Below are 16,196 nucleotides of genomic sequence, written 5' to 3'. Positions count from 1 at the left end.
TACTTTTGATCAATTAAATGCATTCTTATTAAATAAAATGTATTTCCATAAAAAAAACATTTGAATAGTGTATGACTGAATTGAGATGTCTTGTGAGTTTGATCTTTGATCTTGAGAATTATTTCCAAAAATAATGTAACTAATTAAAAAAAATATATATATACAAATTAGGAATATTATTTGTGAAGAAATATTATTTTAGATTTGTCTGTGATTTAACCAGCATGTGCTCTGTGACATCTTACTATTTTTTAGGTACTGCCTAATTGAGTCCAATTGAGTACCATTATTAGTGTGTTGGCCTCCTAATTATTCCTGTACATTTAATGGAATACTGATAATTATAACAAATGGTTTTGGACATTAAAAGCCCCATGTTATTTGCATTACATTTGCATTATAAATCATTTCCCTCGTGTAATCATTTACCCATCTGCATGTCATTCTTAATCTTTCTTTTAAAATCTTTCTTCTGTTGAACAGAAATGATGAATTTTTATAAAAATAAGAATGATGGCTGGAGATATCACACTCTAAACAGCATCATAAAAGTATACAGAAAAAGGTTAAAAAACTAATATTGGAGTATGTTTACAGTAAAATATTATTTCACACTTTCTACTTCAAATTTTTTTTAATTAAAGGTTTAATTTCCATTTATTTATGATTTTTTTGTGTGTGTGTGTGTGAAAATTACTAGCAGTCTGTAAGTAAAATTTGTCTATTACATTGTATTATAGTTGTTCATATAACGTGTGCATTATATTCCAAGCCCTCTAAAATCATAACTTCGTGTGGGGAACAAACCAAAATTTAAGTAATTAAAATGTACACAACTTTCCATGGAGAAACACACTTTCTGCATGCAGAATGGTGTAGTTAATAAGGCATCAGCTCTTTATAAATGATGAATGCTCATTTATCTTCATTCACAAGCCAAAATGGTCAATGTGTGAACACTTTAAAGCATTAAAGCACACCTATTGAGACTAATTCAACCATTACATAATTGCTCATTTATTCTGAACAAAGCTATGAAGACAACTGTCCTTCCAGGGTGTCAAGTGCTTGTGTGCATGTAATAATGTTGTAATATTTATAAGGAAATATGTCTGCATGTTGGCCCTGAGGCAGAGGAACAGATGTCTGTTGTGGAAATTCAAGGGTCCATATGGACTAGAGTTTAATTATTACTGTAGAGACACACACATAAATTCAGTCATGTCAATATGTCCTTTTATATAAATGAAATAATAGTGTGAATGTTTTCCCACTGCGAAGATCATCTTGGCCCTCTGTAGATGTAAAGAAGTTTCTCTTTTATATGTTGTCCTCCTTAAGCTCTGTGCAACTAAACACTGACAGTTTATTAATCGAAGTGACTGTGTGTGTGTGTGTGTGTCCCTTTTTCTATAACGTTATGCCATATGGAGCATTAAAAAAAGATGAGTGGAAAATAGGCTGATTGAAAGAGATATGAGCAAAGTGAAATGGTACTTTTGACGTCACTAAAAAAAAGCTGTTGACCAATCATACCTTAACAACTGTTGCCATTAGCTTTATTAGTCCAGCTTTTTTCTTTTATAATATAAGTCTACACTTCTAGAAAACAAATAATAATAATAATTGGTAAAATGTAATGGTAACCTTTCAAAAGGAAGATGTACACATACAAATGTACAACTTAGTACTTTTAAAAGTATAGTAAGTATCTTAAAGGTATTAATATTTACCATTTAAGGGAAAATAAGGTACAAAGATGTATCGTTTAGCTTTTGTGCCATATGGAAATATATGGAGTATAGTTTAAAAACAATTATCCATATATGCATAAATATTGTTGCTTAGTATTTTTTCCTATTTCTTTAAATGCTTTGTCTTAAACTATGTGTGTGCCTTCATTACCAAATTGAAATGTAACATCACACCTACATTTTCTCAAAGGTAAATTGTTAATCAAGCCCTAAATTATGTTAATTAATTTACATATTAATTCAGGTCACTTGCGTGAATGTTAGTGCAAATTAAATGAGGCTTTAAATAACCATTTGCTTCAATTTTGATTCACAGCCACAGCCATCTTTATGGCAGTTAAAGATGCTTTGCCAGTGTCATGCTTCATCCCAGCCCACATTATATCTATTCAAATTTTTTTTCCACTTCTTGAGCAATTTTTTTTGCTCTTGTAGACATTTAGAGTTCATTCCTATGGCAATGTAAAGCTTGCCTGAACTTGCAAGAGTAACTAAGGAAGCAAAGCTTAGAGGGTCGATTGAAGGAGTTGTTTGCCTTTTCACAGGAGCTTGTGTGATTTGACTTTGTATTTGTTACCAACAAAAGCAACACACATGTTGACGCCATACAGACACACATGCATGGGACAATATTTATCAAGTTTGGAATTTAGGCCACAGACTCTCTTATGTGTTGCCACTTACACTCATTTTTTTTTGCTGTGTGTTTCATCTGTAGCCCTGTTTGAGAAGTTCTCACACATTTCTTTTTAAAGATAAATGGAGTACAGTAGGTATGCATCACACAGGGAATTATACCAAATTTAAAGAGCACACAGACCCATTTGTACAATGTTAATTTGATAAATATCACACACACACACACAGAGAGAGAGAGTGGCGCACTGATCTACTTAGAGTAGTAAAGTGTGTGTGTGTGTGTGTGTGACCTCAATTATGCTGTGCTGTTTCTCTACCTTCCTGTAAACTAGTTTCACACCTTGTTTGCCATTCATCTTTCTCTCCATCTTTCTGACAGACCTGCATGCATCCTGCTTAATCGGAGGTAAAAAATGACACCTGCAGGAATAACAACCGAAAATGTGCAGCATAAACGCAAAACACAAACTGTATCTGTTTCTGTCTCTCTCTTTCTCTCTTCTAATAATGAAGGTCATTGTTTCAGTGCTACTGTTTTACATACAGTACAAAAAAACATGCAGTTGAAGGAACTGTTTAAAAGTTTGGGGTTGTGAGATTTTGCTATGTTTTTGAAATAACAAGTCTCTTATGCTCACCAAGGCTGCATTTTTTTATTATAACTTTTATATCAATTTAAAATAATCTAGTTTTCTAATTTTATATTTTATATGTGATGGAAGAATTTTCGAGTCATTACTCCAGTCTTCAGTGTCACATGGACCTTCAGAAATCATTCTGATATGCTTTTATTCAGACCTTCAGATTCAGAAACATTTCTTCTTATTATAAATGTTAAAAACTGTTGTGCTGCTCAACATTTTTATGCAAACTATGGTACAGTTTTTCAGGACTCTTAGAATAGGTTGAAAATAACAGCATTTTAGAAACCGTTTGTAACATCCCTAGTAAAAAAGTAAAGCATTTCAAATAAATTGATTTCATACTAAGTATAGTTCAAATCTATTAACATATTTATTGACATACCGATCAAGACTTATAAATGTCTTTACATAAATCAGTCAGTTTTTATCATATAAACGCATCCTTGCTGAATAAAATGTCTTTAAAAAAAAGAAATTCTAGTATTGTTTATGACTGATTCCAATTTACATGACAAAAATTGTAGTTAATAACATAATCCATTACCATGTTTTACCATGTTGATATAAAAATACAAACAGCAAGAAAATATATTCGATTTATTATTATTAACAACATGATGTGCAATTAAACATGATATTACATCAAGGTTTCCCAAACTGAGGTTCATAAAGGGGTGTTGTTATCTTATTGAAAAGCTAAAAATAAATTAAATCATTGAAATTAAATAAAAATGAATGCGTTTATAGTTGATGAAATGTTGAAACACTTCTGAAATCTGAAATGATCAAATGCTGTAATTGAATCTAATTACAAGTACTTAATTTTTGAATCTGATTACGTAATCCAGATTACATGAAATTGTATTCAGTTAGCTACATGAAATAGCAATGAAAATAGCAAAATACACAAAATAGCTTTATGTAATGCCTCAGTTTCACAAAGGAATGAAATAAGCATTAATTGAGCCTCTTGTTGTGTTTTCATTATGTAAATGAGGTTGACAAGCTTTTCTGCTATTTTCTCTGCTCTCTCTACCGACAATCAAGAATCTCATCAACTACAGCACAAGGACCAACTGAGGATTAACAGGTGTGTGTGTGTGTGTGTGTCCAGTAATGGAGTAGCTACAGCACAGACATAAGTAAGTAGGTGGAGTGATCTGAGATACAGACCTAAATCTACTGTAGACTATATAAATAATGCTGGAGATGAGGTTGTGCCAAAGACAGCCAGAAGCAACAGAAAATGAACATGCAGCTGTAATGGAGAAGACATTAGTGTTTGATACGGAACAGAAGAGTGGGATTGCGCACAGGGGAAAGTGTGCCATTTATTTTCACCGCTGCCCAGGTGTGCTGTTCAAAATGAGTAATGGAAGAGTTAGTAGAGCAGCACCTTAGAGAATACACTCACACACCATGCATACATGCAAACAAAACTCACAAAAGAGGATTATAAAACTAAATACATGAATTCTGCTAAGAAGGAGAGAGGATCAGCTGTTTTTATGGCAAATACTTGAATCAAGGTGTTTATTAATACATTCAAGATGTTTCATGGGACTTGAACCCATGAACTTGGTGTTGCAGCGCCATGCCCTACCATCTGAGCTACAGTTACCCTGCTTGTCCATTGTGTCCGCTGCAGCATTTCTACACCGCAATAAATTTCTTCTCTATGCCAGAGTATTTAGACTCATGATACATGGTCTGTGCATTTGGCACCATCATGTTTGTGATTGTGAAATTTGGCATCAAGCCCCTGGAAAATGGATCTCTTGCACCCAAGAGGTCTTGAGGTCTCCTCGCCATTTCCTCAGATAGATTTTAGAAGGTACACATAAGCCCTGCTGCAAATAAGCATGGGTTTCTAAGCACTTCCTTTCTTACACATGTTTCAGCATTGACCCGCTCCAAAACCTCTGCACGAACGGACCGGGATGGTGGAAAACGTCATCTGTTATTCCACCCGTGCACTTAGAATGATTTATTCCATCCAGAGATCTATTTGTGATGATATGAGGGTTCACATGCAGTCACGTAGACACATATTATATTGCATGAATTATGCCATCACATAACAATAGCTTTAGATACGCTGTTGATGTGTGATTGTTAAAAGTTGATATGATTCTTTAGGGCCTTAATGAAAGGCCTATAACATAGTTTGGTTAAAATTTCTCAATGGTAATGTAAAAAACTACGATGACGCATTGCTGCCACACACATATTATTTTGAGCAAAATAAGTCGTTATTACGAGAAAAGATTTCGTTTTAACGAGAAAAGATGACGTTAAAACGACATCTTTTCTCATAATAACGACATCTTTTCTCATTAAAATGACATCTTTTGTCGTAATAACGAGATGTTTTCTCGTAATAACGACATCTTTTCTCGTAATAACCAGATGTTTTCTCGTAATTACGAAATGTTTTCTCGTAGTTACGAGATGTTTTCTTGTTGAAACAACATATTTTTCTCGTTATAATGACATATTATGTCATAGAATCGATATGTTTTCCCGTTATTTTAGATGGTACTTTATGTGAGCGATAAGTCATCGCTGCTGTCGCCACAGTCTGACATAAACGAGGATCTGCACGCTGTTGAAATACACTGTTTTAAATGTATTTTAATGTAATGGTTTTAATTTAAAGCGGCATGTTTATTAGGATTAATTTCCAGTCTGTCTACAATATAGTGTTATCCAACTCAGACCCATGACTCTCTAGGCTATGATCAGATCAAAACCGTTATTTTTAATAACTGTTAATTATTAATAATTATTAATAATAATAATTATTATTATTATTTCTTTTTGTTGGAAAATTAAGCAAAGTTTTTCGTAGGCCTATTTTTGTTCGTGGGTAAACAAATGGGCTTGTGCTTTAATATTTGTTTCACATGTGTGAGGAGCTTTGATACCTTAATCTGATTATATATTAATTATAGTGTCGTGTTCTTCTTTTGGGTAAAATCCCAATCTTTGCTTTAAAGGAATAGGCAAGCGCTGCGCTGAGTGTGAGCAAAATACAGATGAGCTCAAACGGGAAAGACTGTCTGAGGAAAGAAGGCCTAAAACTGGTTTAGGCTATACGAATTAAATAAACACTATTTTGTTTTTGATTGTTTTATTTAAGTAGCCATTTAGACATAAGCTATTTTACAAAAGCAGTTAATAACGTTTTGTTGTTTTTGTGGAAGTATAGAAAACAAAGCAGGCATTTATTTCCTCTGTTATCACAATATAGGCTATCATAAGAGATCGCTCCTGGCGCCGGCGAACCGAGCAGTGTTGTGCTTTATAAGAGATGTATGTTTGAAGAGAATATAGCTATACAACAGCCAGACAGTAAGAAGAAACTTTAATGTGACTAATTTACCGAGCAGTATATGAGATGAACTCTTACTCTGTGTGATAGACAGTAAAGACAGGATAAGTGTAAAAGTGGCGTTTTTAGGGCTGCCCACGCAAAAATAGCAAGCTAATTTTTCAACCCACTAACAAAAAATATGAAAAATCTAGCTTAATTTTCTAATAGGCTAATAATAATCATAATAATAATTATGATTATTATTATTATTATTATTTCGTTCTGTTTGGCAAACGGTAAACGAAAATTAAGCTAGATTTTTATAATTTTTGTTAGTAAAAATTAGCTTGCTATTTGTGCTTGGGCAGCCCTAAAAACGAATATAAAAATAAAACAATCGAAAACTAATTTAAATAAATAATAATAATAATAATAGTCTATTATTATTATTATTGCCCTATCAGAAAATCTCTTTATTTCTTTTTTTTTCGTATTTCGATTTGTTGTTAAATCAAACAGTCATTCAACTAAAGAAATATTAAACAGAGACTGATCTGATTTGATCTGATCATAGCCTAGAGAGTCATGGGTCTGAGTTGGATAACACTATATTGTAGACAGACTGGAAATTAATCCTAATAAACATGCCGCTTAAATTAAAACCATTACATTATAATACATTTAAAACAGTGTATTTCAACAGCGTGCAGATCCTCGTTTATGTCAGACTGTGGCGACAGCAGCGATGACTTATCGCTCACATAAAGTACCATCTAAAATAACGGGAAAACATATCGATTCTATGACATAATATGTCGTTATAACGAGAAAAATATGTTGTTTCAACAAGAAAACAACTCGTAATTACGAGAAAAGATGTCGTTTTAGCGAGAAAACATCTCGTTATTACAGGAACACATCTCGTTATTACGAGAAAAGATGTCGTTTTAACAAGAAAAGATGACGTTAAAACGACATAACATCTCGTTATTACGACATAAGTTTGTGGAAAAAATTATATGTGTGTGGCAGCAATGCGTCAGCATAAAAAAAAAACATTTTTTATCCTGTCAAAAATAATTCTTTTAAGAGTAAGCCGTTTCTGTAGTATTTTCCTTTAAATGTTAATGAGCTCTGCTGACCCCGCCCCTCTCTTTCAAACTGCTCTCAGAGAGAACGTTTACTTTAGTGGCAATCATCGTGAAACTTGCTAATTAGCACATCATTTAAAAAGGCGATTTGCAATGATTCATTATAAAACCTTATACTCACTTCTTCTGTAGATGAGACTGGATCACAAAAGATTTACATGAAGATACACTCATTTATGTAGATAGGGGGTGAATTCTCTTAAAAAAAATTAATCCACTGCATCTTTAACGGCTCAGATGTCGGGAGTAAATGATGACTGCTATGTTCATTATTACATCCAACAACACAACACCTCGATCACTTAGGGGTCATTCTTATCTAAATCTGCTCCAGCAGTGAAACAATGGTGGACTGATGACAGCTCACTCAGGGCGGGTCTAAGATAAGATGCCAGTCCAGTCTGTGCTGAAACGCTACTGTCAGTCAAACTATCGTGGGAGGGGCCTGTCTGTATGATGTCACAAAGACGGAAATCTGAGATGAGACTTATGGAGTCAATTTAACGCCGTTTATATACGCAAAAAATTTACGTTTTGCAAAAGAAAATAAAGTTTTGCAAACGAAAATTAAAGTATTGAGGAAAATAAATTTGCTTTCTGTGGCACTGTTTGACGTGGGGGCGGAGTCAATGGACGGGGGCGTGTACAACATGCCTCCCTGGAAGTGACATCATCGGCCTGAGACGCAGCTCGTTGATCCAGGTCCTGTCATGATGAGCTGAGACTTTCGAGTGGATCGTCTTTTTATTAAATAGCATTAAAACATTCATTTTTTCGTTTTATTTACTTTATAAACAAATGTATGTGTATTAGTAGCGTTTGCTCAAGTTAAAGAAGTTGTTAACATGAACATCTGCTGTTTATTTCTCTTGATGTGCACACTCTTATAGCATTAAAATGTGTATTGTTTCATTTGGTTAACTGCAAGTGTTGCAAGGATGAATTTAACAATATATAAATATCCTAATAATGAATAATAATAAATAGTAGAATTATAAATTAATAATTCGCTAGTTTCATTTGTAAATTAAATGAAATTAAATGAAACTCATTTATCACAGAACGTTAATTAGGTAAGCAATACACGAATTGAAAGGGGAAAATAAGCATAACAATAAATATAAAAATATAGCCCTAATTAATATAATATTATTATAAATTATATACGGTTAGCCTATATGAATGAATGAATAAATGAATGATGCATTTATATAGTGCTTTATTGTGTATTGTTGTCCACCCAAAGCGCTGTACAATCATGTGAAGGGTCTCTCCTCAACCACCAGCAGTGTGAAGCATCCACTTGGATATATTATATATACCGTATTTTCTGGACTATAAGTCGCACTTCTTTTAATAGTTTGGCTGGTCCTATGACTTATATTCAGGTGCAACTTATTTATCAAAATTAATTTGACATGAACCAACAGAAAATATTACCGTACAGCGCCCTCTCGCGGCTGTAGATGGTAATGCTTTCTCTTGGTACTTGGTTCTAAATAAATGTGACTTAAGCCGCCTTTCCACTGTCTCCGACGAACGACAAGCAACAGACCTCAAGTCATTAATTTCCAATGGAAAGTAATGCAGGAGCTGCGTGGAGTTTCGATCAAATGCGTATGCGGAAATTTCGGATCCGATTTGAGCCTCGGATACGTTCAAATATTTGAACTTCTGTGACTATACCGTATGCAAACGCAAAATTATGCTGTATGCAAAATTAACATAATCCTTTAAACAATATTTCAGTAAAATGGTGGTTTATAATAATTATGGCAGAAATAATTATTTAATAATTATTAAACCATTATTTACATTGATTAGCCCCATAAAACCTACTGTTTTTATTTTCGGGGTCATCTGATTTGTGACGATGCATTCATACATTAACTATGTTCATTAAAATTATTAATTTTATCATGGTGAATATGCAAAGGTAACGGTTGCTGCACAACCAGTTTGAAAGTTTTGTGCGACTGCCGCCAGAGGGAGAAATGCGAATGTCGTGTGCAGTGGAAAGGGGGCTTTATAGTCCAGTTTTTTTTCCTCATCATGACGTATTTTTGGACTGATGCAACTTATACTTAGATGCGATTTATACCGCAAAATACGGTAATGATAAAAATAATAATAGCCTTATATGAACATATATTACATAAAAAGACACGATCAATGGACTGTGGGATGGATGAAAAATATTTTATCCATCTCTGATAATCTCAGGTTGCTCTGGTCACCCTGGTTTGTTTATTCATTGAATTCGTGGCCACGACATTATCACGTTCCCAAGAATTAATATCTCGGGGCCATGACAAAATTAAACCAAACTAAATATCTTATAATGAATATCATTTATTAATTTATGCCAGTAGTTATGTAAATGAAAAACGAATTCGCGATTGATATGAAACTTGAGTCGTAGACCTCTTTAATGATGTGTGATAATGTGATAATGATGAAGTTATAGTTTATGAAGTGAATTGCATTATTTTACATTAAAACTAGCAGTAACTCTGAACTAATGTAAGCAAAGAATGCTTCTGTGCGCTGGCGTCCTCCCACAAGTTAAGAGATTTTAAACAAACATTTGGAGTTAACCAAATGAAACAATACACATTTTAATGCTATAAGAGTGTGCACATCGAGAGAAATAAAAGCAGATGTTCATGTTTACAACTTCTTCAACTTGAACAAACGCTGCTAATTGACATATACATTTGTTAATAAAGTTAATAAAACGAAAACATGAATGTTTTAATGCTATTGAATAAAAAGCAACGATCCACTCGAAAGTCTCAGCTCATCATGACAGGACCTGGATCAGTGAGCTGCGTCTCGGGCCGATGACGTCACTTCCAGGGAGGCATGTTGTACACGCCCACTTCCATTGACTCCGCCCCCATGTCAAAACAGTGCCACAAAGAGAGACATGCGGAAAAGTGACATGCAAAGGAAAAATGGTATTGCAAGCTCAAACTAGACTGACACGCAAAATAAAAGCAGCGTTGCAAATAAATTAATAGATATGACCATGGAAAATATGTATTGCAAAATCATTGCTTTCGCGCTGTTTCATTTATGTTTTGCAATTCTTAATTTTTGTTTGTAAAAAGCACATTTATTTTCCTCAATACTTTAATTTTCGTTTGCAAAATTTTTCGCGTATGAATACGGCGTTAAATTGACTCCATAGAGACTTAGGTCTCTGCAGAGCAAAAGTGACCTTGTGGGTGTTTTCAAACTGCTGGGTGTTTCTAAAGCATGCAATCAAAATGATCCCCCTTACCTAACCCCACCCCTAAACCTACCATCACTATGACATCAGCCAATCAGGTATCATGGTCTAAAAACACCCTGATCTGGTAACTCCCATTACTTTCCTGCAGAGACCTATACTTGTCTGAGATCGGCTCGATTTGAGAAAGGGGTAGATTTTTAGTAGATTAAAAAAATATGTATATCTATATCATAATAGGATGGTTGTGTGTACATACACTGCCAACACACATTTCAGTTCAAACAACTTGTAAAAGTCCATGTAGCATCCAATGACCCCTTTAATACAGTCTGAAAGTATAGTATAAATAACTCATGCATAGGCCTATTTACCATGCAGTGTCACATAATGTTGAATACTACATGATAAAGTCTGGAAGATGCAACATGTTGCTGATTCGGAAAGACATGCACTCACACAGAAGGGAGTTTTGTGAATTTCTTTGTTTCTCCTGCATTTTGTAAGTGATGCAACAATGTGGAAGAGTCGTTGTTCAGTTGGATTTGCTCAGAAAACATGGACAGTAAGGTGCTTTATCCAACTGCTATCATTAGAAACACTTTGTGCCTCATTCTTGAAACACGATCAGAATGAATTTTTGTATTAGGCTCGTCTGAATACAGCACTACTGTACATGTCAGTTGTATTCAACTGGCCATTTAACGTGTTCCTGTTGGTTGTTTGCCTAGTCTGTTTTTTTACATTTGGAAAGTAACAGTGGATGCTGTTGACCTCTGTAGTCCTGCCAATGTTCAAGTGCCATATGAGATCCCTGTATCAACAAATGGAGCCTGAGTCATACTAGGACATTGTAAACTATGTGGGACTGAAAATATTAGAGATGCCCAATGCATGAAACCCAAACAGGAACTAAGAAATTCTGTACATGTGAGCACACACAAGTGTTATGGTGCCATCTTCTGTCAGTATATTTTATTATTTGATCTGTTGGATAGTCTTGAGAGGATATATCTTATTAATTGTGGAAAGAAGTATGCACTATTTTTTATTTGAAAAATATATGACAAATATTTTAAGTTTTAATCAAAGAGCCTCTAATGGCCTACTATAAAGTTTCTATTAGTAGCGTATATTTGCAAACATATAAATGTAGTGCATTTACATGTGATAGACAAAAATTATAGATTATTTAAATGAGACAGTCATTCATTCATATTTTGTCATATGTTTGTTGCGCGTTTAGATTTGTCAACAGCTTTATTTGAGGCGTTTCTAAATCCTTGACTTTTAGATGTATTGTGATTGTCAGTATGTAGGAAATTTGTTTCATCATGTTCTGTGTCTGTAATATGTGTGATGTTTACTAGGGTCATCAAGATAAACTTGTGGAGCTGCTGTAGATAACATTCTATGTAACATGATCATAATATGAAACAACATAAATGAAGTTATGAGAGTGAAAGTAAAACCATCTTATACTTAAACTTTTTCAAAGTAGTCACTTTCTTTTCAAGATTACAGCTTTGCACATTCTTCATGAGCTGCAACTAATTCCCATGCATGCTCAATACTTCTCTGTAGAAGGGCTGGTACAAAAATGTAATTCCAATCTGTTCAGTCCCATCAGAGCTCCACAGCATAGAGACGGATCTTTATGATGAGTTTGGAAACTATGTTGGACTAGAGCTGGACTCTAATGAAGATGAAGAAGTAGATGCAGATGACCGGGAGGCAGATGAGATGACTTCTGTTCATTTGTGTATATTACAGCAGAAACATGTAAATAACAAAAAATTATCTTGAAACTGCCCAAAAATATGTTTTTTGTGCAAGTTGTCGCAAATACAGTATGAGTGGGATATGAGTGCAGTTTATCTTACTACAGAAGGGGAAGAGGAGGATGAGGAGGATGAAGACCAGGCTGAGGTTGGTGAGGAGGATGGTGGCGGTACGGACGGGGTTCTGCATGAGGATAAAAACAAGAAATGTTATAAAAGTGAGTTGACATACACAATTTATTTGAGCAGCTGTCGATGTGGCATGTGTGTTCATCAAACGTAAATATTTAAAATAAAAAAACACACAAAAAAATTAAGTTGGCAATATCCCTTTTTCACTGGCGGGGACTTTCCCAGACAGCACCTTGCAGCATCTTTTCAGGTAATATTTTATTCTTCTGTACCTTTTCAGCCCATCTGTTCAAAATTTAAAGCAATAGTTTTAGAAAACAATGTAAGATTTATCAGTGTATACAAGAACATGAAATGCATCGTATATTGTGACCCTTATACATTAGCTTCTGATTGTTTCTGCAGTTCTGCAGTGTATGTAGCTACACTGTCTGAGCCAAAGAGGATGGAACAGAATCTGATGAATCTGAAAAGTGTTTTCTTTTTTTTTCTCGTTATTATTATTATTTTTGTTACTATTCTTTTTATTTATTTTATGAAAGGGGACCCTGTTACACCTTTCCTACTATACAACTGATGGATACTGACTGTAAAATGTCAATCATAGGAGGAGCGCTCAGTATGGTGACAGAAGATGGAATAGATGTGTGTCAGTGCACCAGCCTTGATGAAGCCTTCATAACAGCCTTGTGGATGTATTTTGCTTTCAACATTGCATATCCACCACACCTGAGGAAGACACTGACTTTCCTTTTAGAGGCACATTGTCAACATAAGAAGATGGAGACAAGCACTGTCAGTAACTTTACTCTGAATGATTTGCCTCTTGTATTAGATCCTCATGCCTTGAATGTACCATTGCCCAAAGTGCACTCAAAGGACATTCAATCTTTTGAAGTTAATCCAAACATGTTGGAGTTGTATGTGCACAATAACCAAATAGCTTGCTCTACTCTTTTTCTATTCTATCTGTTTTCTTTTTATTTATTATATTATTTAAAAGCCCTTGCTACGTGTACTGTGTTAAGCTAACTGAGACTTGTTATAGCTCTTATATATCATTGCTCTTTTTGTTGTTTTTGATTGCTTCCACTCTGTCCTTATTTGTAAGTCGATTTGAATAAACCGTGGTATAGATGAGGTCCGTGTACCTTCGTATAATTCGTTTTTTAATTTAATATTGAAATTTTCCAAACAAAGCGAAAAATCAAGACTTCGGCTTCATTTTTTCGTTTTTACGTTCAGGGACAGAAAATAATATTCTATTTTTATTTATTATTATTTAAAATAATATTCTTTACATCATTAACGCTGTTTTTACATTGGATGAATTTCAATTGGTTTTATAGGATTATGTGTTTAATTTATCGCTTTCTATTAATCTATAGGCCAATAGCGATTAAGAGTATGGCTCGCCTTTAGGCGGAACAGCCAGTTTTCGCTAAACCTTTTGCCACGCCCCTACTTTTCTTTCCACCAATGAGAAACCTTTCGACACGCCCACCTTTTGGCACGCCCATTGCTCCAGGCTGCAGTTACCCCTATTTGCTCTGCATTTCAACTGTTAGCTTAACCAATGAAAAGTTTAGCAGCAGCTGCACGCTTGTGCGTGCTGCGTAAGGATGCATTCACGTCCGCTGGGAGATTTGAGAAATGTTCGTAAAAATGAACAGTGTAATGTTTTCAGCGGGGTGGCAACAGGGGTGGCAAGGACTTCGTCTGGGGTGGCAATTGCCACTCCAACTAGCCCTCTGGCTCCGCCACTGGATGCACAGTGCTAAGCAGTGTGGTCTTGTAGGCAACGATCAGCAGACAACAGCGGTTGAGAAGTGCTTTAGTCATGCCTATTATGTTTTAAGACTAATTTGGCTTTAATTTTACCAATAATATCACTTTTAATCGTTAGTTAGCGTTAACTTAACCTGTTAACTGCCATTCACATTCACTTGAAAGTGCATGATCCAAACCTAAAATTAACGACTGAAAACATTTTGTAACATTATTTTGATGTACAATTTTCATGGTAGATGAATTTAAAATGGGTTTCAAAGGATGAATTTTTAGATTTTATGTTTTCAAATGATATATAATTTCTGATGTTTTCTAAAGTGTGATAGAGAAAAAGGCAACAAAGAAGACTTTTTTGACAAAGGTCAGAACTCCTGTTATAATGTAGGTTTTTGGGGTGCACTCTTGCCATAAATTAATCTATTACTTTTCATATAATTTTTAATAAAAAAGATTGGTAAAATATCTATTTAGCAGTCTTATACCTTTCCAACAATATATAGTTTTTTTTATATACTTTTTTATAATTTTAAACTTTTTTAATTATAACTTTTTTTTTTATAAACCTTTTTTTTCTTTTTCTTTTTTCAAAGTGCTATGTACTGTAATTAAAGGTGACTTGACTTATTTAATTTCATCTTAATAACACAGTCTCCGGTGGGGCATGCAGCTGTCGTGGGGTGCTCGTGTTATCAGCAGCAGAGATGTTAGTGCATTTGATAGCACTGGCTCAAAACCATAAAACAATTTTTAACCTATTACTTAAATATTTTACATTTACCACTGGTTTTTAAACTTATTCTAACATGCATATTTTTTCTGGTCTTTAGGTAACCAAGCGTTTTTGTTACCTGGGGTCTTCAAACTTCACATACAGTTAAGAAAAACTTCAGAATATATACAGTTACAGCTATAATTATTCCCAGGTAATAAAACCTGGGTAAAATTGCAAACAATAGTGTTGGCTTCATACAATTACAGTACATTTCTGAAGTAGGTTTTATGTACCAACCACAAATAGAAGGAAGATACGATCACCTTTCTGTCTCCTCCTACTACTGCACTAATAGTAGCTTGATTCATATTGATAAATACAGCCTACTTGGTCAGTTAAATCTAAATTTTGTGAGATGCTGGTGATAGTGTGAGATCTTGTACAGTACAGTGGTAGTGGTGTATGTCTAGTAGAACCTTTTACAGCAATTGAATGGTTGAAATACAGAGGTTCTCTGATTTGTGCTACTGTCATCAGGCAGTGAATTTTGATCAGATTTTACTTGTTGACAGGATCCGTCTGCCTATGTGGAGAAAAGGGGAGAAGTGATACTGAAATGTCTGATTGAGTACATGGGGGAGAGAAAAGAAGACCTCATCAGTGTCCACCACGTATGTATTTGGCTTAAAGCTACTTGTCTAATTTCTGTCTGTATGTTATTACTATTGTGATGATATGGGGTAATTACTTTGCTCTTTAAATATATTTAAAACCAATATGGTACAGGTAAGGACAATTGCATTGTTTTATTGTAATATATCCTTTGAACCAGTAAAGACAAAACACATGTTACAGTAGATCATGAAAGTATAGTACCCACTCTCTATGGCATTGTCATGGTAGACTTCACTCTGGTCACATGCTCTAGTCAAAGTGTCCATCTAGTATCCATCACCTTAAGCAACAAAAGTACAATTTTGACTTTGTGTCTTATCTGTTTTCTACCAGTCTGCTATATTCATCTCATTACCTATTTGTCTG

Source organism: Carassius carassius, chromosome 1 (genome assembly GCF_963082965.1).
Source record: "Carassius carassius chromosome 1, fCarCar2.1, whole genome shotgun sequence".
In the NCBI taxonomy this organism is placed as follows: Eukaryota; Metazoa; Chordata; class Actinopteri; order Cypriniformes; family Cyprinidae; genus Carassius; species Carassius carassius.
The sequence above is the reverse complement of the archived record's forward strand: the minus strand, read 5'-3'. Positions refer to the sequence as shown.